The sequence below is a fragment of the Haliaeetus albicilla genome, chromosome 28 (assembly GCF_947461875.1).
Source record: "Haliaeetus albicilla chromosome 28, bHalAlb1.1, whole genome shotgun sequence".
Classification (NCBI taxonomy): domain Eukaryota; kingdom Metazoa; phylum Chordata; class Aves; order Accipitriformes; family Accipitridae; genus Haliaeetus; species Haliaeetus albicilla.
This window is the reverse complement of record NC_091510.1, coordinates 5,243,011-5,265,570: the sequence shown is the minus strand read 5'-3', so window position 1 is coordinate 5,265,570 and position 22,560 is coordinate 5,243,011. Positions and strand designations below refer to the sequence as shown.

The following is a 22,560-nucleotide window of genomic DNA, read 5'->3' as shown; positions in this document are numbered from 1 at the left end:
ATATCCTTGCATAATTTACAGAAATTGAAACTGGAGCTGGGCGTTGCATTCAGCTGAATGTGGCTTGTTTGCAGAGTCCAATAGGGTTTCATGTTCCAGAAAAACTAATTCTGTAGGGATTGCTCAAGCAGGCTGAAAACATCGAAGGCTTTGTGCTAAAATAGAGGTAGTTAAGTACCTCGGTGTCCCAGCACTTTAAGCCAAAGCTTGGTAAGATCACCAGCCTCTTGGCTTTGCCACCTGTGGTCTCATTTAATTCAAAGGGAGTTTTGGCTGCCTAGGCAAAATGTGTTTGGGCCCCACATTCAGTAAGCTGAAATATCAGCCACTGACTATCAGAAAAGAGTCAGATTCATCTCAATGAACTGTAGTTGCTTAAAAATTAGGCATGTATTCTCACTTGTCCATGTTCCTGCAATGCACTGAGATATCTCCCCCACCCAGCTGTTCCCCAGCCCCTGGGGCTGTCCCAGATAGCCAGGATTCAACCTCTGGGACCACCACTTCCCAACTGGCTGACCCACCCTGCAGCTCCCATAGGCACCAGTGGAAACAGGGGACCATTACAGACTATCTGCCCCCACAGTCTCTCTCTTATTTTGGATTTCATTGGCCTTTGGTAGGGCAACTCTGTTTCTGTCATCTCTCTTGGTCGCATTCTCAGAGGGATATGTCTTTTATATTCTGAATTTTAAAAGATTCCAGGGAAGAATTTGTGTGTCTCAAAAGTCCAGTATCTGTTTGAAGTGCTCAGATTTAGCAGTTACAATTACTATGCAGTAGAAGCCTATATGTGTCGAAAGCTTTTTTGGATTGGAAGGATATTTTCACTTCGGTTGTAACTGTCAAAGGGGATTTCACAGCTATCCCTATTACACCTCACCCCTGCAGCTGACATCAGAGCAACCTCTGCTGCTTGAGTAAAAGGAGACTCAGGGAGACACATTATTCAATTTTGTACAGAGAAGGAACAAAAACGGTATTGTCAGGACCAGCCTAGAGCTCCACGTTGAGTAACATCTGTATTTAAAGAGAAACATGGGGTCGTGGTCTTAATGAGTTATTGTTATTTCCTAAAGGCGCAGATGAAGTGTTTGGTTCTGTGAAAGTCAGAAATCTCAAAACAGCCATGTCCCATTAACACGGCACATCAAACACCGCGGGCTGATTTTTAGTTCAGCTGAAGGCTGAGGATTTACACCACTGACAACAGCCACGCATCTGGTCACGTACAGTCAGGAAATGAATAACTCTGCTTGAACCGAGAAGAGCGAGGGTGCAATAAAAACATATCCTGCAAAGGGATCTGCAAGGGGAAATGGGAGGAGAGCTCAGCTCACATGAGAAGAACAAAGCCTGCCTCCCGTCGGACCCCACTCTTCTGCAAAACACAGCACAGGAAAGGGCCTGAACCTCAAAACATTACCGGGGAGATATCTCCAGGCCAGTAACTCCGCCTGCACGATGGTCTGTACCCGGGGTGCCAAGAGGGCACCGAGAAATCCTCCTGCCTCCGAGCAGAGCCCCGCGCTGCGCTGCAGGATGCTGATGAGTATCTTTGGCTCGTCAGTCACCCAAATGCCTATGGTCACTAAGAAGTCAAGACTGCTTGGTCTGTGTCTGCTTGTGAAGTAAGAAACTACGTGTTTTATTTGGCTAGGCCAGGTACGGGTTTGGTATTCATTTCTGTAATCAGATGGATTTTGGCAGCAGTTAAACAAGCACGCCCAGATGGGCTGGGAGAGAGCACAAGAGCGTGCGCTCTCTTGAGACTTCTGATATTCCCACAGTGAAACAAACACAGAAAAAAACCCCTGTAGTCTTTTTTAACACATCATAATGCAGTGAGAAGGAGCATAAATTTTGTTTTGTTTTGCTTTGCCTTGTCTCAGTACATTGCCTGCAATGACTTCAGTCTTGCCCACCTCAGGCAGATAAAAACCCTACTGACCTGCCTGTGTGTTTCCAGAAGGGAAGCAGGACCAGTCAGTCCTTAAGAGGATTAAACAGAAAATGTACCTACTCTTGCTTAAAAATTAAACAGCTTTGCATGGTGACACTTTGGTGACTTGGGCTGTTTCAGTGATATGGTACATCTAGTGATACCATGAGCGTGCCCCTCCTGTTTGCAGGGAGACGTTTGCATTGTACAGACATATGCCTTGTTGATATCTTTGGCCACCTGCTGTCTTGCTTTATCTGATTAATATTTTATTGATGTTTTATGTAATCGGCATATCCGCTCCCATAGTAGTTAAAATCAGAAGTCTTTTTTTTGTGGGGGTGTCTGCACTAAGTTGTGACACCTGGCCTAGATGGTGTACGTGAACATCTTTTATTCATAGATTTTGTGACCTAGGACTAGAATTCTTTTAAAGTAATTAGCCATGACAGATGAGTACTAAATCAGACGATAAACAAACACAATAAAACATAAAATGGATTATTTCTTCTCTCACATTGCTGATAAATGGCAAGAAACTTCAGTGTGTTTGGCGGAGTGCTCCACTTCCTCTTCTCTATGTGTGTGTGAAACGAAAGGTACATTTTGTATTAATGTAGGTACAGTACATCTAAAAATAAATACATTGTGATCTCACCTTCACCCAGGAGTAATGAGACCAAAGCTGAACTTGCATCTTCAGAGGAATGTAGACAGATCGCTGAAGGCACGCCGACAGAAGAGGTGCTTGGGCCACTTGGGCTAATGGCGTTATTTGTAGAGCCAATTCAAAGTGCTCTGAAGTCAATAACCACCTAATTGGCCTTGACAGGCTTCAGATCTTTGGTTCCTGTCACAAAAGTAAGAATCTGCTCAAATTCATCTGAGAATTTCAGTTTGCACTTAAATTTCAGGAAAGCAAATGGTGTAGTCTCTACTTTCTTGAAGGCTATTGCAATTTCTTTTTGTCGACAGATGAGGTGGGATTGTTCCTCAGATCCAGGTGGGATGTATACTTGTATACTTTTTCTGAGAAATCAGATGTCCGAGCAGAATTAGGTGCTTGAAGATTCCTGACAGTAAAAGACAAAGGGAGGTAAGACACACTGCAGCAAAAGCAGACTGTGCATATTGGAAAAAAGGTTTTTATTGTAACTGTACAAGAAGAAATCCTTCAAATATCTTTCAAGAGGCTCAGCCTTACAACTGAATTAATGGCTCACTCTCTTCCAGCTTTCTTAGGACCCTGGATAACTATGTTGAATGCACACTTGCTCTTTATATCTGGATTTAGCCTCTGTTGTGTGGGTGATCCTACCTGCTGATCCCACCTGCCTTCCCAAGGGAAGCGCATCTCTGGTTAGGTGACAGAGCAGGAGGGAAACTGCCAACCACCACTGGGACGGGACATTTCCCAGCTTGGAGCTTTGCCTGCAAGAGATGGGAAGAGCCTGTCCGACTCATGAAAGAGACCTTTCCCTTGCCCCACAACATTCCCTGTCTTCCCTGGGAATGAGCTGGGACCACCCAGCCACCCCTTGGGCAACACTCCTGGGCCAACCTGAGCTCCAACCTCCCGCATCCCAAACGGCAGCGGGAGCCCCGCGAGGTGCCCATGGCCACAGGTCGGGGATTCGGGAAGGAGCAACCTCCCAACCCACCTCCCGGCTGTGGGCAGCGGTGCCTACAGCCTCCCCGCTCTGCGTGCAAAGCGCGGCAGACGGCGTTTATCTGATCCAGCCCCTCTGACCTTGCACCGATGCGGATATGGAGCAGCCACATGGCCAGGGCACTGGAAAAGAGGCTTAAAATCTGCTCCCAACTGTTTCCCAGAGGATGTTTACTTCCTCCCAGCTGACAGGCATGACTGACTGTCCAAACACTCCTTGCCCCTTTGAGGACAAAGTCAAACGAGCAAACCTTCAGCAGCCATTTAAATTTGCGTGACTTTGCTCTCAGACACATTAAGAGCGATTATATGGCGGGTAACTGCCTCTTAGCTGGGAGCTGGTAACAAAGAGCTGGGAGTTCAAAGACTAGCTGGAGTTACCTATTCAGTTATGATAATAACCGGGGTACAAATGTGTCCTGGTTTCAGCTGGGATAGAGTTAACTGTCTTCCTAGTAGCTGGTACAGTGCTGTGTTTTGAGTTCAGTATGTGAAGAATGTTGATAACACTGATGTTTTCAGTTGTTGCTAAGAATGTTTAGTCTAAAGTCAAGGATTTTTCAGCTTCTCATGCCCAGCCAGCGAGAAACCTGGAGGGGCACAAGAAAGTGGCACAGGACACAGCCAGGGCACCTGACCAAACTGGCCAACAGGGTATTCCATATCATGGAACATCATGCCCAGTATAGAAACTGGGGGGAGTGGGGGCGGGGGATCTCCGCCCGGGGACTAACTGGGTGTCGATCAGCGGGTGGTGAGCAATTGCACTGCGCATCATTTGTACATTCCAATCCTTTTATTATTGCTGTTGTCATTTTATTAGTGTTATCATTATCGTTATTAGTTTCTTCTTTTCTGTTCTACTAAACCGTTCTTTTCTCAACCCACGAGTTTTACTTCTTTTCCCGATTTTCTCCCCCATCCCACTGCGGGGGGGGGGGGAGTGAGCGAGCGGCTGTGTGGGGCTGAGTTGCTGGCTGGGGTTAAACCATGACAAAATGATAACAGACTGTGAAACAGAATTGCCACTAGACTTAACAACAGATGGGTAATTGTTCCCAAATCCCTTCAATACTGAAAAGTGCCCCTCAATGATTTTAGCCCCATGAAAAGAAACCGTGCTTGGGCTCTTCCAGGCAGGGAACCTCAGGCATGGATTCAGGCAGAAGAGCAGCAGAAAAGACGGACCTCCCCGAGCAACGGCTCTCCAGGATAGCAGCATCACCCATCTCATTCCCAGCCTCCCCTGACAGGTCCTCCGCCTGCAGGAATGCTGAGCCCTGGATGGAGAATCACAAGGAAAGGAAGGGTGGGCTAACCATGAAAAAGGGATCACAAAAACTCAAAATGGGAAAGAAACTGAAGAAGACAGAAGATGAGCGGGACGTGGAAGGGAAAGTTGTCCAGAAGAAGTAAGAATGGTGCTTGTGGGAGGGTGGACATCCCTCCCTGAGCCAGGACCGAAGGACGGGCTGCGCGGCACCGCGATGGGCGACCGACTGTACGGCGGGAGGTGTTGGCGCCTGGAGGAGACATAAAGCCAAGGCCTTGTTTACTGTGTCTGCTCATCAAAGCTCTTATCGTTTTTACTTCGGAAGAGCAGGAGGTTACACCTAGTTTCCTGCCCAGGTTTGAACCGGGTCATTTATTTTTCCCCTTCAGTGTAAACAGTGTTTTGCTTTGTGGTGGCATTCAGTGCTGCTGGGTGCCCTGAAATGCTGCACTGTTGTCCTCCCTGACAGAAGTAATCGTTGAGGAAAATAATTTTAGAAAAACCAACTATTTTTCCAGTAATATTCTGGTTGAAAATGCTTATCCACCCTTATAAATCTACCACCTATGTCTCAGCCTCAATTCTGCAGCAAGACTTCCTGTAATCTCTCTGGTAAAGCTTTGCCACACACAAATCAAATCAAGAGAAGCTTTTATTGACATGAAATACAACTGAGGGAGCATTTCCCAGGCTATATGTCCTAATCAAATGGATTTTCCTTTCAAATTTCCAGCATGATTTAGATTTTTCACGTGTTACTCTGCTGCAAAAATTGTTGTCATGCAAGACCAAATTGCATTATGCTTTCAAAACTGTCACCGTGTTGAAAGGAATATGGAATACCAATGTCAGAGATAATTCAGCTTCAGATCCTTCTCCTTTGTGGGAGGAATTGGGTTTTGGCCAGCAGGACCTATAGAGCAATTGTCCATCTCTCTGCGATAAAATGCAGGACAGCACATGCATGTGTTTGGGGGATTTTGAATAACTAGTTCCTCTTTATAGCAGCTGTTAGTAGTCTGGTGTTCATGGACAAATACCTGTTATTCCATATTTATTAACCATCAATTTATAGGGAAGATCTTTAGCTGGTGTATGTCTGCACTGCTCTGTTGAGGTTGCTCCCTTGTATTACACAAGCTGCCACCGGACCTTAACATACTGCACATTTCCTAACACTTCCATATTTATAAATAAGGTGTTTTAGACAGAGAAGAACACTCTTTAATACTTTGCTTGGAAAGCAGAACACTGTCTTCTTTTGACATGAGTGCATGAGAGGGGCAGGGACTGAGGGCAGAAAGTGACCAATGGAAAATATGGTGTTTTATTGTCTCGCATCCACACATAACCGATCCAAGGATTTTGGACTTCAAAACTTAAAAGTACTACTCAGCACTGACAAAAGCACCAGGTGTTACCTGACAAAAAAGGGTTAGGTCAGGGCTGCAGAAACAAGACATATCAAATGCCCTTAGGTTTCCTCCCTTGAAATTAAACACCTCTCGTAGAATACTGAGGTTGACAAATTAACAAAATATCTAATTGAAGTAGGTGCTTTCGAACCAGAAGACCATAGTTCTCTGTCTGAGGTCACGGACAGCCGTATCATCCAGCACTCCCAACACAGGAATGAGCCACACAGTCACCTTATATGAGTCAGTCACGGGTGACTTTGCTTGTGACTTTAGATAATTTTCACAAACACACCACTTAGGACCTGTGGGGCCAATTATTGGTACCCCTTAGCTGAGTACAGATTGCCGAGCAGGACTTGATGAGCCTGATGGACCAGTCTCCGCGCTGATGAAACACCACCGACGTTGCTGGTTGTGCACGGAGGTAAATGGAGGGGCTGCCGGGGGGGCTCTGGTTTGAGTCAGAAAGGGCTTCAGTGGGAATCCGAAGCAACAAGCAAGGGCTGACTGTGCTCCAAGCAAAAGAAAAGGAAGAAAAATTAATGCAGCTGCAATTGTTTTGGGTTTTAAAGACATGTCATTAAATGCAAATTTAGTGATTCTTTTTTTTTCTCCCAGAGTACTCAGCTTTTGAATAAACCACAGTGCTCCCTCTCCTCCCAGTGCTGTCAGACAACTTGTCACAGACCGTGCTGGTCAGCCGCGTCCACTTCCAACCCCTATGTCTGCTACTTTACCTGACATTTTTGGGTGCCCTGTTAGCTCCAACAGGTTGCATGAGGAAAGGAGCGTAACAGTATTTCTGGGCTTTGCACCAGTGTTCCAGCCACGCCAGCGTGTGCTGAAATGTTCTGTCCCTTTTTTGAAAGAAACCTCATCATAAATTCAATCAGTCTGAAAAAAATGAACCATGGCATAATGTTTTATAACCAGCTACAAAGTCCCTTTGGTTACAAACGAAACACTGAGCTTCTTTGCAGCAGAATGTGAGCGGTATGAGCAAACACAGTCACCTCCGCGGCTTCTGTTCCCAGTTGCTCCGCGGCTTCTGTTCCCAGTTGCTCTCCGGCTTTGGCAAGGGCAGGGCTACAAATTCCTTCACGTTCCCATTTGCTGGGTGATAACGGCACTAACGACGGCAGTGATGACAAGGCAGGGCCATTTATCAGTCTCTTGCCTGACCTCATCTGGAGCTCAGCTAGAGATGACGCACTGGGGGTCACCGGCCACTGTCCCCTGCCCTCAGGGTCTGCCAGCTCGGGACCCCTGCAGACCCTCCGATGCTCTCCAGAGAGGCAGAGCTCCTTCCATTTGCCAGCCCCATCAATTTGGGTTGAACGTGGGTTGCTCGAGCATGACGCGTAGCGCTAAAAACGCCAAAGCTCTGCCTCCGGCATCATTGCAGCCCGCTTCGATCCCACCTCGTCTTCACTTTCCCGGGTGGAAAGCCCACCCTGCTGGGGTAGCCGAAAGAAATCGAGGGTCCTGCACGGCTGCTGCTGCTGTTTCCATGGTCTTACCTCTTGCAGCACAAAAAGGTACACACCAAATGTGGCCCTCGGGGATGTGCATAGAGTAAATCAGATTAAAAGGGAAAGTGCAGATGGAGCTGCTGGTACCATCAAGGTACGTGGTGTTACCTGATTCTTCTCATCATCAAACCCTGGTTTTCAGCTGTTTATGGTTTTGTCAGACTCTGGGGGAGGGCAGGAGGAAGTTTTCCATGCCAGGTGTCTCCCCAGGGCTGAATCTTTTATTTAATTATTTGACAGAGTTTCAGCAAAGTGGTTTAGCCATTTCCAAGAATGAAACTGGGGGCAGGGGAAAGAGAGAGAAATGTTGTCAAGGCAACAGTAATCCCATTATTTTCTAACTTCTGAGTGCCTGAGTAGGCAACCTTTATCTTCTTTTCATGCCATTTTTGTACATAATAATAATGTTGGAGACAATTATTCTCATCAGTTTTAAGAAAAGAGCTTGCCAGGGTAGTAAAGGGACTGTAAAGACATGCTTTTGCAAACAAAACAAACTGGCACCTTCATATTGTTGGCTGCTGGATCTCCCACTGCTATTTTGAAAACAGGCTTTCAGGGCCTAACTACTCTGTTAGCAACATCTCTTTAAATTGCCCTCCATCCAGACAAGATCAAGAAATCTATTTCCCGGCTTGAAGTGCAATTGACAGCCTCCACGCGTTCTGGTATTGAAATTGTTGAGCATATGTCAGTGTTCAGTAATCATTTCCCTCCAGATTTTATGGCTCATTGTCATTTTTCACACAACAAAATGTTTTAATGAGAAGGAAGTTTCTGCTTTATGTTTTGGGGAATGTCCCTGGGGAGATGATTTTAATTTCTGCATGATGGGGAAGACTTTTAAATCATAGTGCATCAGTTACCATTTGTCAGATAAGATGTGTTCTTACTATAAACTAAGTCTACAACACATTTGTAAAATGCACTAAATGAAAGGAAAAAAAAGAAAAGGAAAAAAAAACAATAATTGGCCTTTCAGGAGTTTTACTGGATTTGCATGCTTTCCTTTCCCTCCTCTAGAGCAAATTATGTCGGTCAAAAAATTTCAGGGTTGTTTGGTTTTTGGTTTTTTTTCCATTGGTAAAATACAGATCTTTCAATACTGGCAGTACATAGAGGAATGCAGATCAGAGATTGTTTTAGGAAAAAAAAAGCAGTGTGGAATGTGACAGTCACACTTGAATAGATCACTTGTGCTTCCTTTCAGAAAACATTTTATTTCCGATTTTTTTTTTTTTTTTACATTTGTCTATCAATTTTCTTTGAGTCATTTCTGGTATTTTAATACCATTGCTCCACATTTTTATATTTTCATACTGCAAAATACGGAGGCAAGAATTCCTAGCAAATAGGCCACTGGGCTACAGTAAATGAAATCTAAATTCTGTTCAGGGTTTTGCCATTGCACTTCTGGCCTGTATGACAAGCCATTTTATTTCTGTTTCTCTGTTCCCCAGCCCATGAAATGGGAATGGTATATGATCTCACTGATTAAGTACATTGATATCTATGATAAAAGGCTCTGTGGAAAAGCTGGGTTTCATTATTTGTATGTTATATACAAAACATATACTATAAAGAAAGTGTTTACCTATGCATAAGCAATCCAATGGGCATGAGATCAGACGTGTTATAGGAGATGTCAATGTTATTCATTTTGTTCTTATTCAGGGTGAAAGGTCTCCAAAAGCAGGACTTTTTCCACAGAACAGAAGTCTTCCTTGGCTTCTTCTCGTGTTTTGCACCACCCGGCAGGGCCTGTGTCTTTGATTTGCCCTGGGTATTACCCTGCTGTGCTACCTCCCACATCATCAGAGCTTGTCACCTTTCCGCTATAGGAAGCTGAACTAACATTTCTTTTTCAAGTATGTTCTGACAACCCATGCAGCTTTGTACCTAGCTAATACGTGCGTAGGTACTGAATCCAATCCAGCACTGTACACCAATTAAGTAAATGCACTTTGAGAACACATGTGGCATTTAAAAAAATCCCAGCACATCCTATTTCAGCAAAACATCAAGCAAAACATTAGCAGCGCTACGAAGAATTTCTCAGAATATCAGAGATGATTCTACCACTGCAACAACAGCAACAAAAATAAGCCCGTGGCAGGAACAGGAAAACACACTTGTTAAATAACAGCCAAATCAGCCAGTGTGAAAATCTGATGAGAAGTTATTGGCTGCAAAGGAGTACGTGTGCATACACCACATCACCGCCACAGAGATACAGGATGTTATTAGTACAGGGCGAACCTTCACTCGGTTGTCATTAAACCACAGGCTGTGCTTGCTCTTGGGTTAACTAATTCTGAGATCCATTTCATGGAATCAGCTGTTCTGCTGTATGACTTACACCAACTGTTCTCCACCTGACAGGGTGAACTCAGCCACTGCTTCTCATGTGGCAGCACTGAAGAAACAAAGCCGCACGTGCCTTCTCCTCTTCCCCAGCCCCCTCAAAAACAAACTATTGCGGTAGCGCATAGGGAACTCGGACCCCACACCTGCGAATGCTCAAACGTGTGCTGAATTCTACTCCTGAACTTCCCAGTTTGACCTAGTGCAGGGTTTCATCCTGCCTGTAATCAAATAAATGGCAGGATTCCCACTGGAAGGGAGCGAAGTTCTTGTGCCTTTGCAGGAATAAGAATGTGGTTCTACGCCCACGGAAGGACATGTGATATTTCTCACTAACCATGCATTTAATCAAACCCTCTGTTCCAAATAACAACAGTAATTAAGTACATCACATTCCCAAGAGTCAGGTACAGCGGTGCAGGCAAGGGTCAACACAGTTCATGTGGTTCTAACATGGTCAATATAGAGTTTGCTCATTGCTGGGCTTAGAAAACAGACACGGATACTGTTTACCTGTCATTTTAATTACTAGCATAGCACTGGCATGCTGGAGAAATCCACAGCTGTGAAACAGCAGCTGGCAGCTGTATTTCCTGCACTACTCCTATCAAAGAGGTAAAACACCTGACATTTTTCTAGCTCTTCCAGAAAGGTAAAGGTGCTTTGCAAAGAATAACAACAGTCTTCTTATGGCCACACATATATACATGCACATATACAGTCACATCTCTGTAATTACTGAGAATCTGAGGGTCAGAGACAAGAAAACCTGAAGTTTTTCAAAAGTAGACAGTAAGCAAACCTAGAAATGGGCCATAGATGTCCTCACTCACAGCCTTCCTTCGAACATTAGGACACAGTTCAAACAAAAAACAACAGCAAGCGTAGCAGCACCGAGCGAGCATTAATGGGCTTGAGGAGATGGGCTCCCCGCAAATGCCCTGCAGTTTTTGGTCTGAAAGGCATTTGCAACAGGCTGAAATGCCCCGGTGTTGCTCTCTTCTCACCTAAGCAATGTATCTGACCTTTCCATATCGATTCTTGGGCAGCATGGCTAGCATGAGAGCTTTAACCAGGCAAGACAAATAAAAGCCAACATACATGACTGCAGTCACGTTATCTGTCTTGGATGCTTTTGCTCAGGGATTGCCACAGCTTCATTTGCTTCATTCGTAGTGAATGAATGGCACTTTTGCAGATTTAACCTTTGCTTCATGTTACTTCTCATTTCTCTGAGTCACAAGGAGTTTATTCTCTGTTCTTGAGCTCACCTGCGAAAAGCACAATTTCCTTCCTCTGCCACAAAACATGCACGCCCAGCGTAGAGACAGAAGAAACACTGTTATCCTTTCTCCTTGGCTGATTTGAAGAGATCAAATAGCTAAAAGCAACCGTGTCTCTGCCTTGTTTACATTCCTGCTGAGCAGGTACAAGCAGGGCACAGACCCAGATGTGTCTACCAGGGCACTGCTGCGCATGCACAAAAACTCCTCCAGAAACTGAAGCTCTGCCAACGGGGAACTCAAGGGTCTTTTCACAGTATCTGAGCTGGGAATTAACATTTGCAATTGTGCGCAGCTTTTAATTTCCTTGGGGCAGCATTTCTCATGCCATAAAGGCATAATTCTGTGGTTTGTTTTGCTGCTAGTTATTCAGCATACCTCTCGTAAAAAGAGTAATAGAATGCTATCAGCTGACTTGCTCTTGCTGGTTTACAGATTGTATTTTGCCAGCAGTGCCATGTCCAGTCTGAGGATGCTTTCAAAAATGGTGCAAAAAGGACTGTTTTCCACATCTTTTAACCATTAACTTCTCCTTTCGTGTTAATTTTCTAAATGTCTGACTTGGCCCAAATTTTCACATGCAATTCCCGAATCTGAGTACCTCCTCTTTTGCATATCTGATAAGAGAACAAAATTTTTCTGAGAATGACTGTAAGGACTTTCAGAAAGTCGGGCCTCTTCTTAAACATTGCTCACTTTGGATTTAGCCAGAACTGTGATATCTCAAATAATCAGGCATTTTTTAAAAAACGAGCAAAATTTGTACCCTTTCTAAAGTAGGCTTTTCAATGCTGAATGCTTAATGACATCTTCCCACCAGCGGGCCGGTGGGGTGGCACATGCAGTAAGTTTCAGAAGAGCTCTGTTCTTGTCCCACCTTGTTTGTAGAGCTAGGGCAAATCTCCCTACATAAAAATTTTCACAGCCTCATTTGTGGAGTGATTTGAAATGCTTTAAAGTGTTCCTCAAAATTGAGATGTCGTTAAAAATAGTTTGTTAGCTATGAATCCTCACTCCTTCCCTCCACCAAAAATATTTACTTCAGCAAGCAAGATGTTGCTTTATATCTTGAGGACTGTATATTTGCCCCGACACAAGCCTTCCCTGGCCCTTTCCATAGATACAGCTCAGAAAAATCACCATGGTCCAAAACCTTTAAGTTATATAGGTAGACACAATGACTTGAGTAACACGGGCCTCATCTTCTTTCTAGCAAGGTGAGCGATTGACCTGCCCGTGGTGTAGTTGAGCAGGATTTTGCCCAGCATCCACCCAAACAGCACCAGCATCCAAAGGCGGAGAAACGAGCAGGGCTTTCTGAGCCAGGGAGACGGCTTCCACTTGAAGCCGCTGTACATAGGGCTCCTCATCCCTTCCCTGGCCACGTAAGCTTGATTGCTCCACTCGTGCAGCGTGCATTTTGCTAACAGGAGGATCCACTCGGGATGGCATCGCTGAGGGCGAGCAATCTCCCTGTCGCCAGCTGCAGCAGGGACGGGCCATCTCCGAATAACGAGCAGCATGTGCAAAGAATATGGACTTTGCTACTGGGGAAGGGAGGAAAGCAAACAAAGTGAGAGGGAGACAGGGTATCTTGGGAAACTGCAAACACATTATCTAACAGGCTCCCAGGGTCGTAACACCACCAGTTTGGCCCACTAACCCAGACGTTTCTTCCAGTTGCTCCCAGTGTCATACGGCCCCGAATACCTCCCTTCTTCCACTGCACTTGCCTACTTTTCCATTGCAATTAATAAAGCCCCAAATGCCTTTATGTAGTTCTCGTGCACCGCTGCTTAGTGCTGATCCATTAATTCTCTCGGAAAACTTTGCAACATTTGAATCTAATTGGTCTTGGCAAGGAGGGACAGACACACTATTGCTAAACTGTCAGCAGTTCGCGTTGCCGTGACTGGTTCCAACTTCTAGGGTTTAACTGGGAAGAAGTGTGGGGGGGAAACCTCCTGGAGCTGTAACAGTTTGCAGTGAAACAAGCAGTGCTCGCACCAGGGCTGATCTGCTGCTCCAAGCTGCGCTCTGACTTTTGCTGTTTAACTGCTTGAAATTTTACCCAGCCCTTACTGCGAACATTTTTTTCAAATAATAATTTGAGTAACCATAGTTTCTTCATCATGACTTAGGCTGTTAGACGTTCACATCTAAGTTGAGCTCCTGCAGCAACCTCCACTGAAGTGGCAAGCTACACGCAAGTGGGGAAGTGATGCCTGGATGAGCTGTAGTAACTTCCTAAGGTTATACATAAAAATCTGTGGCTTGATGCAAGAAATGAGCTCGGATCTTGCAAGTCGTGGTCCGGTGCCTGCACCCACACAGAAGGTGGTGGTGAGCTGTTCTGCAGAACGACAACACTAAAGAGGAAAGGACACTTCTCGGAAATGGCAAAACTTAAGCTCAAAAAGGCAAACAAAACCTCAGTGCTGTGAAATCCTTCCACAGATGATGCGGAACGACCACCTGCGCCCGGCCAAGATGAGATTCACCCTTGCGAGCAGGGCTACCTCCAAGCCGGAGCACCCCGGTGAGCTCTGGCTGTGAACAAAGTCTCGCGGTGACTGCGGGCAGCGACAAAACATCCTCGGCAGCTTCAGCCGTGCTGGAGCCAGCCGTGTCTGCTCCCTTTGCAAAGCAAGGGAGGACGCCAGGGTGGATGTCTGTCAGAAGCCGGCACGGCCACCCCTTGCCCTCCTGGCAGCGGTGAGAGCAGCAAACTGGCTCCCCACACGTCTCCGTCTCACGTCCATCCTGCCTCTAGCTCTGCTTTCTGGCAGGAAGCAATTTTTTAATTTTTTTTTTTTTTTTTTTGAGCTGGCTCTGCAAAGCCCCACTGAAATCCCAAAGAAAGGCACGAGTCTGAGATTTATGTTAGCTTTGGCTAAGGGATAAATCTCACCTGCAGCGTCCAGATGGCCGCTTTCTGCAGTCATTGGATCTACTGCAGTTTGAGATACCATGTCCAAAGACATACCCGAAGGTAGGAGTTGGCCAAACAGCAAACAAGAGTTCAGTTCATGCACAGCAGAGACTGTATCACATTCCTAACTGCCTCTGGGTCACACAAACCTCCCTGTGAAAAGCATCTTGCACCTGGAAAGCAAAGGGCTGCAGCAGCTGCCCCGCTTCAACCCAGCGATCTTTTCTCTGGGGCCGCTGTGTTGCCTTGCTCCAAGAATCGCAAATTTATCTCCTCAGCGTGCCAGCTCTTGGCAGACCGACCTAGTAAATACACAACACATAGCATGACACTTTGACAGCTGCTCTGCCACGGACATACCTTAGGGTCCTGTTACTACTCTCCTTCTCAGCTGTGGCAAAAGTTGCCTCGGGAAGCCAGAAGAACAGGACCAGTAATGTTAGTGGGCACTGGGGTCTGCCTAGGGCCTCCAGGAGTGCTCCACACCCCCCCACTGCTGATAGTGTAACTACTTCTACTCATTTGTCAACATCTAATATATTACACAAAAAGCAGAATGATCTAATGGCTTGGTTAGCAGCAACCAAAGCAATGAAAAGAAAAAAAAACACAAAAAAAACAAACAAAAAAAATCCCCAACCAAACAGGAAGAACACTGTAGTGGTTTCTAACTTAATTTCAATTTGCAGGTCACCTGCTATTTTCCACTAGCGGTGTGAACACTATGAGAAATTTCATATATGAAGGTCCAGCCTTTATGAATATGGGTTTTATTTTTGAGACACCTTTGGCTCAGAACAGTGAACTGTTCTCTTTTGAACTTAATTTCTCAAATATTTCTTTACTGCGTAGACATAGACCATAGACTACAACTTCTGCATCAGTGAACCATAGACTGTGTAAGGATATTTGCAATTGGAAGTAATGCAGATTCACAGCTCTGGGTTTCTCCTGAGAAAGAGTTGAATAGTACTTGGCACCAGGCTGGAAATAGGAAGCTGCAAAATCTAGGGTCTTTGGCAAAAGTCTGAAAATACATAGCAAATGTTAAGAATCCAGGTTGGCTGCACTGGTAGCTCACTGTGTTGCCTTCAGCTGGTCACTCTCAGCAAACCCACAAGCATCTCACCTGAAATGAGCTTTAGCAGTCCCCACACACGTATGAACACACACACACAGTATCCAGTAAGAGAACCATAAAACATACCTAGCAAACAGCAACTGGCAGGAGATATCTAGCTGCTGCTTGAAAGATTAATGGCAAACCACCAATATCCTTCATGCCTAGCTTCACACAGCGCTGTTTATTATTTATTATTTGCGGGGCAGCTGGGAGAAAAGTCTAGGATGATCGACCTCTATTTAGTAAGTGGTACAGTGTGCAGGAGGGGAAAAAAAAGGGAAAGGCCATGTGCACCTCCTGTATGAAAAAAACCTATAAGCAAACAGTTCACACTCTGGTAGCTCTCATGCTGCCTATAGGATTCACACAACAGGATAGTGTGAATTTATTTGTCCAGAAACAATGAGTTATTTTCTCTTCGATTCTGACAAGTGTGAAGTGCAAGGATAAAGGTCTGGAAAAGTTACCATGAGATGGATTTGAGCAATGAAGGTTTTAACAAGTACCCATGTGCTATGCTACTTCACTCTTCAGGTTGCACTCTTCGTCTTATGCGAAGGATACACAACAACCTTCCACCAAGCTGCTTTGAGATTCAGGGAGATGAGGCTGGATGGCTTTTACAAGAGATGGCAAATGAACGTTAAGGACTTGCAGGCAGAGTGTTATTAACCTACCAAAACTGGGACAGATACATGAAATGGGAAAAGACAACACGAAGGGAAATACTCTGTAAGGACTTGTCTACTCACACAGGTTACGCTTTTATCTGGATTTTATGGAGACATACAGTATTGTGACATCTCTCTCCTTACATTTGGATGGTTTATGTATCACTCCTTATTGTTTCAAAACAATGGTGAGAAAATGGGGGAAAATCTGTTCTTATTAAAAATTTCTCAGCGTTTCCAGGAGTATTCGCCTTTCCTGTAGGGAAAAGTTCCAGCTACTATTTCAGTAACCCATCCTGTCGTGCTGTCAGCTTGTTCAGTCTCTCCTTTAAAAAAGGGTCATACAACTAGCACTAAAATCCTCTTCAGCACAGAGAGCAGCCGTACAGCATAAAACTGTAACAAGTGCCTACTGAGACAGACCACTGGTCCACGTTGCACAGTATTCTTTTTCAACACCGAAAAAAACCAGATGCTATTTGGGAAGTGCATGAGAGTGAAGACACATTCTTCTCTCCTTTCCCCTTGTTGGGGGTGCTGGAGGACAACTCCTTGCCTATTGTCTCTAATATTCACAAATGTGTCTTATCCCTTTCTGAATCTGCTGATAACATCTGCAGTGAGTTCCAAAAGTTTGCTGCCCAATGGAGAAAAGAAATCCTTCCTTTTACTAACTTGAAGCTGGTCCTTTACGAATTTCACCAAGTAGCACAGGCCCACGGTTCCACACTCAGAATATCCACCACCTTCATTTTATCACAAACCTCAACCTTCTGTTTTCCAAACTAAACAGTCCCAGATTTTTTATTCTCTTCTCTTAAGGCAGCTGCTCCATCCTCTTGATCACAGTAGCTGTGATCAGTACCCTTTTCGGTACGTTCTCCACCTTCACTAAATCCTTCTTGACATGCAGAGACCAGGATGGCACATGGTACTCAAGACAGGGACACATCAGGTTTAGAATAGCAGAAAATCATACCTCCTGTCCTGTTCTCAATATCCTTCCTGATGATGCCCAACATTTTGAGGGCTTATTTGGCCATGCTGCACACTGAGTTGACTTTGGCAACAGCAACTCTAAGATCTCTTTCCTGAGTTGTAATGGCCAATTTCAAGTTCAGCATCATGTAAGCATGATTTAGATTATTAGATTACTAATGCAAATACAGAACTCAAGCGTATTTTGATACTATACCTAAAATTAAAATGCAAACCAGCCCTTTTTATAGTCCTTGGAACATGGATATATTTCATTCTTTGACAACTTTTATAGCCTAAAATCTGATAACTGTTTTCAAGGAAAAAAATGTACAAAGTGTCTTAGAAAACTAATTTTGTAAGCATTTGCTGGGGCATTTGAAGTACAGCAGGTTACTATCAAAAGAGTTCTGCTCACTTTTCAGGGCCAAAATTTAAAGCAGACATCCTTCTAAGCTTGGCAAGTTCTTCGTCTTATTTTTGTATTGATATCTATATGATGATTATAAATTCATTACAGATTTAGCATTATTAATTCATTGAGAACGGATTGCATTAGGCATTGCACTTCTGATAACTCATCAGAACTGTCACCACACACAACATATAAAGCAGTTATATTCAATCAAATTAAATATTGGAAGTTATAGCTAAGTTTGACAGATACATTTTAAGGATAAGGCCAAAGGTCATAGGATAAAATTTCCCTTCATGCTGAAGGTTGCTGACAAACTATATATTATGGGTCCCACTTTTAAACTATGGCACTGGAGGGAATTCCACCTATTGTAAACTGGAGCTGTTTATTGCTTTTGCAGATGTTTTTACCAGTTCGCTGGACTCTTACGTGTGTGTATGGAAATGACCTGCCTCAAATGATTGCTTTTGCTCTGAGTGAACTTGGCTATTTTGCTAAATCTGCTCCTTGTTTTCTACCAGGATGTTTTGGAAGTGGACTAGACAGCAGCCCCGCCGATTGCTACAAAACCAGCATTTACCAGACAGAGGAACTGATGCTTATGGATTTGTGCCAAAAACAATTGACCTGGTTATCCTGACTGGGTAAATAGCAGAATATCGGTTGTAAAGAGCCTGAGAGAAGTGAATTCATGTCTTGGTTCTAAAATTCTGTTCATTGATACTTTTGCCAAGGGGAATGAAAAATAAATACATAGAATAGCCACTGTAAAAAACCACTAGACGCTTGTTCTACACGGTGCAAACTGCTAGAATATTCTTGGTCCTTGCCTCTTTATATGACTTCAGTCTGCTGAAATCTGTAGGAGCTAAAGTCACCTGTTTGAAATTGCTGCACGGGCTGGAGAGAAGATTACCTAGTTTAAAGCAGCGCTGCTGGGTTTGATAGCCCCAAAAGGAAACACCTAATCATTTTAATTTCATATTTCCTTAGTCTTGAATAATTTCCTACCTCCCTCTGCAGTTAACAACAACTCGCCTCCTACCTCCCCTAGTGAGAGCCCGAGCAAGCCCAAGATACATAAACGAAGGATTGCGGGGAAATCCTCCTGCCTCTGCATCTTCTGCGCTGGGACCTTGGACCCTTGTCATCGCAATACTCAATATTGTCTGTCTGGTAGAGATGTCTTGCTGCTTCTGGACAGCAGGGAGAAAAGAAACACTCTTGGAGATGGTGTCTCCCAGTTTGGTTGATAAATCTGTCTGGGCTGGCAGGTCTGTGCTCTGCCTCTACTTGGGGCTCAGACAAGGCCACCCATTACCTCCCTCCTGTGCCACCAGTACATGTTTTGTCTTATGTCACGTACAGATGAAGAGGGACTCCGTCAGAATATCCTGGGATGTCCTCATCTGGAAATCCATTTGAAAACTCCTGGCATTCGGGACAATGCGGACCGTTCCAAAGCCAGAATATCGCCAGCTGAAGGAATATTCTTCACCTCAAGGACAACTTGTCTCTATCAGGAGACCCTGCTGCAGAAAAGGTTGGATCTGAGGGCGGATAGGAGATCATTCTGATTCCCTATCCCTCTTAACACGGATGGGAGGATTTCAGCAGGGGTCTCCAGCAGTGTTATCCAACACATCAGAGTCTGGGGGCACCTTTATGGATGTGAGGAAAGTGCAGCTCTTTTTTAAGTTAGGATGTGATGCTGCTGGGAATCAAGAAGGTCATTTTCTATAACTGGAAACAAATTTCAAAAGCAGGCTGATGCTTGTTTGATGTTTTCAGACATGCCAGCTTAAAGCTAATCAGGCAAAGTAATTTTTTCTAGTCCTCTGAGTTTTGAGCTAATGTTTTTTGCTGGCTAAAGGACTTGATATTAGCCCTACCGTAAACAGCCATGAAATCTGAGATGTCTTCTGTCTTTTTGTGATTCATGCAGAGACCTGTAGCATTTTAAGCCCAGCAATCGGTATAAAAAATGACTTGATCAAGATAAAAATGAGGTTTTATTTTTCAAAAATGAACTAGCTATCAGAGAGCTAAGTAAAGTTGAAGAGTTAAAGCAAATTAGTGCTAAAAGCAGGGCAAAAAACAAAACCTCATTGCCATTATCTCTCATGCGAGTGGAGGAGAAAATGTGAATCCTTCCTGATTTCTGTATCACCGGACAAGGGGCAGCCAGCCTTAGAGCTGTGCTGGATTGCAGCACTCCTCGCTGCTGCTTTCGTAACAGCACCACCCGCACCGATTCTGCTGTGAGCAAATCTGAGCGCACCAGTGCTCTGACATGACACCAGGTGCAATTCCTTCCCACTTGCTACCTGGGACAAAGAGTTGCCCCAGTGTTAGCAGAAGAACTTTCATGAGTGGAGGGAAAAAGATTTGGTTCAATGTTCGTATACTTCAAATGAACTTTCTTCCCACATATATAGGTATAGAAACATAAACCTCCTCCTTCTTTCCCAGGAAATTAGCATCTGTGTTCATTGCTTTCCACATTCTCGGTTTTCAGGAAGAGCTGTAATCCAGCTGCAGTCATAGCCCTCCACTTTTAATTTCCAGAGCGATACAGACTTTCAGGCCCTCACAGCATTCCTCCTAACACATCATCACTGTCCGTGAGAGCAGAACCAAACCTACCGTGTCAGCCTGGCATCGCTCTCTGTAACGGCAGACTTGGCAGGAGGAGAGGAGGAAGGAGGGGAGAGCAAGAAGCTCTGCTGCGGTTGTAGCTGTATGAATAAAAACCCCTGAAATTTTCATCTCTCCGAGACTTTGATGGAAAAATTATTTGTTTCTTCTTAGCTCAGGGATGTCTTTGGCTGGAATTGAAGATTCAGAAAATAATAGAAAATCAAATCAGGTTTTAAGAAAACAGTTAAAAGTCTTAAATGCCATCTATATTTTAAACATCAGGAAGGTGCATCTGCTATTCCCCTCCCCACCCAGCCCCAAGTTAACATCTCAGAGTAATTTCTATGGATTGCATCATGCCAGGATATCTGGTTGTTACTGCTCCAGTTGCTGTTTTACCGGCAGGCTGCTGACGGTCAGCTTCTGTTTCTACCCTGCACAACAATGAAAGCAGACAGTTTGTGGGAATACACCATGGGGAAGGACACCGATAGGAAAACAGCTGTTTAAACATTAAGATAAGTATCTGAATAGTTCCTGACTGGGAGCTAATTTTTAACAACCTTTGTGGAGGTGGGAAGACATGAGCAAAACATTGGAGCCATCCATTTATAATTCCAGTCTGCAGGCAGAAAGGTTGGCCATGTAACGTCTTTATTTTCTGATAAGAAAAAGTCTTTCAGTTAAAAGAACAACAGGTCTAAAAAGTGCTGAGCCACTCCTCCTGAGTAAGAGCCAAGTCCTGCTCCTTCCAAGGAAATTTTGGAAGGGGTTGCAAAAGTGCTGGTGCAGGGCGGGGGCAAACATTGCTCCTCGGGGGCAGGTAAGAAGCACTTCCAGAAAAGGAATAGCAAATGCTCATTCTGCAGCCAGGAGGAGAGAAACAGGCGGATGGTTTAAGCAGACTCCCCTTTCCCAGCAACAGCATTTGCAGGAAATTTGTGAACTTCTCACACGAAGGCGTCCGGCAGCAAATCTGTGTCGTTAAACAGTAACTACCTTCTTTTGGGCAAACCATCCCTCCCCTCCTTCTCTTCCCTTCTACCACCACCACCAGCCTCACCACATGATTTTAAAGCAAACGGGAGCCCCTCAGCAACCACAACTGTCACCGGGGAGAGAAAGAGCATTCATCCTCGCAGACCACGACCGCCCCGCTGCCAGCAACGCTGTGTACCCCCACGGGTGGGGAGACACTCAGCACACAGGCACGTGTCCTGGGGCTGGAAGAGCCAAGCCACAGGCAGTGAAGACACCTCTTTTTTTTTCTAAGCAGCCTGATCATAAATATGAGCAGTAATCGGGAACATGTGAGATGATCTCTCAAAGAAAATAGTCTTTGGATGGATTTCAACTCAGGTGGCGAACTCCTGGTAACAGAAGCTGTTTTCCACTGGAATTATTATTTTTTTAATTAATATTTGAGGGAATACATGTGATACTCCTTGCCTAGATCTTTTTTTTACCAAAGGGAAAAGCGCATTTTTCCCATCTGGTAGTTTTCAGTTGTGACAGAAAGCCTTAGTGGGGACGGTGGGCCTATGAGAGCACACAGCAGCCCTCCTGCCAGGGTCGGATGTGCCAGACCGTCCATGGCATCATCTGAAGCAGTTTTGGGATCTGAAGCAAGCTCAGTGACAGCTGCCATTGCCTCCACAGGGGTTGAGGAGCGGGTAACAGGCTGGCATCACCAAGGGTGTCCTGCTGCCTGGGCGGCTGAAGAAGAAAGATAACTGAAGAAGCACCAGCTTCTCCCACAGGTGACCCATGTCCCACCCTGCCCTGCTCCCGCCTGGAGAAACCCGGAGCTGATACCTCCCCAAAACCAACCGTTTGTGCCAGACACAGCTCTGCCTTGCTCCCTCCCTCCCTTTGAATGCTCCTTCTGACCCTCAGTAGTCCCAGCTCCAGCTCAGATGTTATCCTGCAACCTCCGTTCTGTAGGAGGTGGTTTCCTGCTGCAGGAAGCAACAGTTCTCCTTCGACTTCACCAAAGTAAATCACCTCTTGTCCTTCACCTGTGTTTTCAATAAAACAGATGACTTATAATCCGTGGGTATTTTGCTTAACAGAATGATAGATAAAAATGCTCCCTTTCCATCAGGCTGTTTTATCTCCCGTGCCATGTGAATGGCAGAAAGAAGAAAGCCCAGAAACTCCTCAAAAGAAGATCAGAGTTTGTCTCTTCTCGTCACCTTCTGTGGTGCTCTGCAGTGAGATGGCAGCTGCCGCGCCACTGCCGCAGCGAGCAAGCCCTCTCGGTATGGGGAAATGCAATAAGGGACTGAAACAACTTACTCTATCCCAAGTGTACCAT

The 22,560-nt window shown here is 44.9% G+C and overlaps 1 long non-coding RNA gene across 1 annotated transcript; it reads right to left on the bottom strand.

The window, feature by feature from the left end:
* Positions 1 to 2,443: 2,443 nt before the first annotated feature.
* On the bottom strand, positions 2,444 to 21,603 carry LOC138682501 (uncharacterized). Its single transcript, XR_011322603.1, has 3 exons — positions 20,250 to 21,603; positions 3,274 to 3,373; positions 2,444 to 3,015 (listed from the first exon to the last, which is right to left on the bottom strand). It is a non-coding gene; the product is annotated as an uncharacterized lncRNA (long non-coding RNA).
* Positions 21,604 to 22,560: the final 957 nt, after the last annotated feature.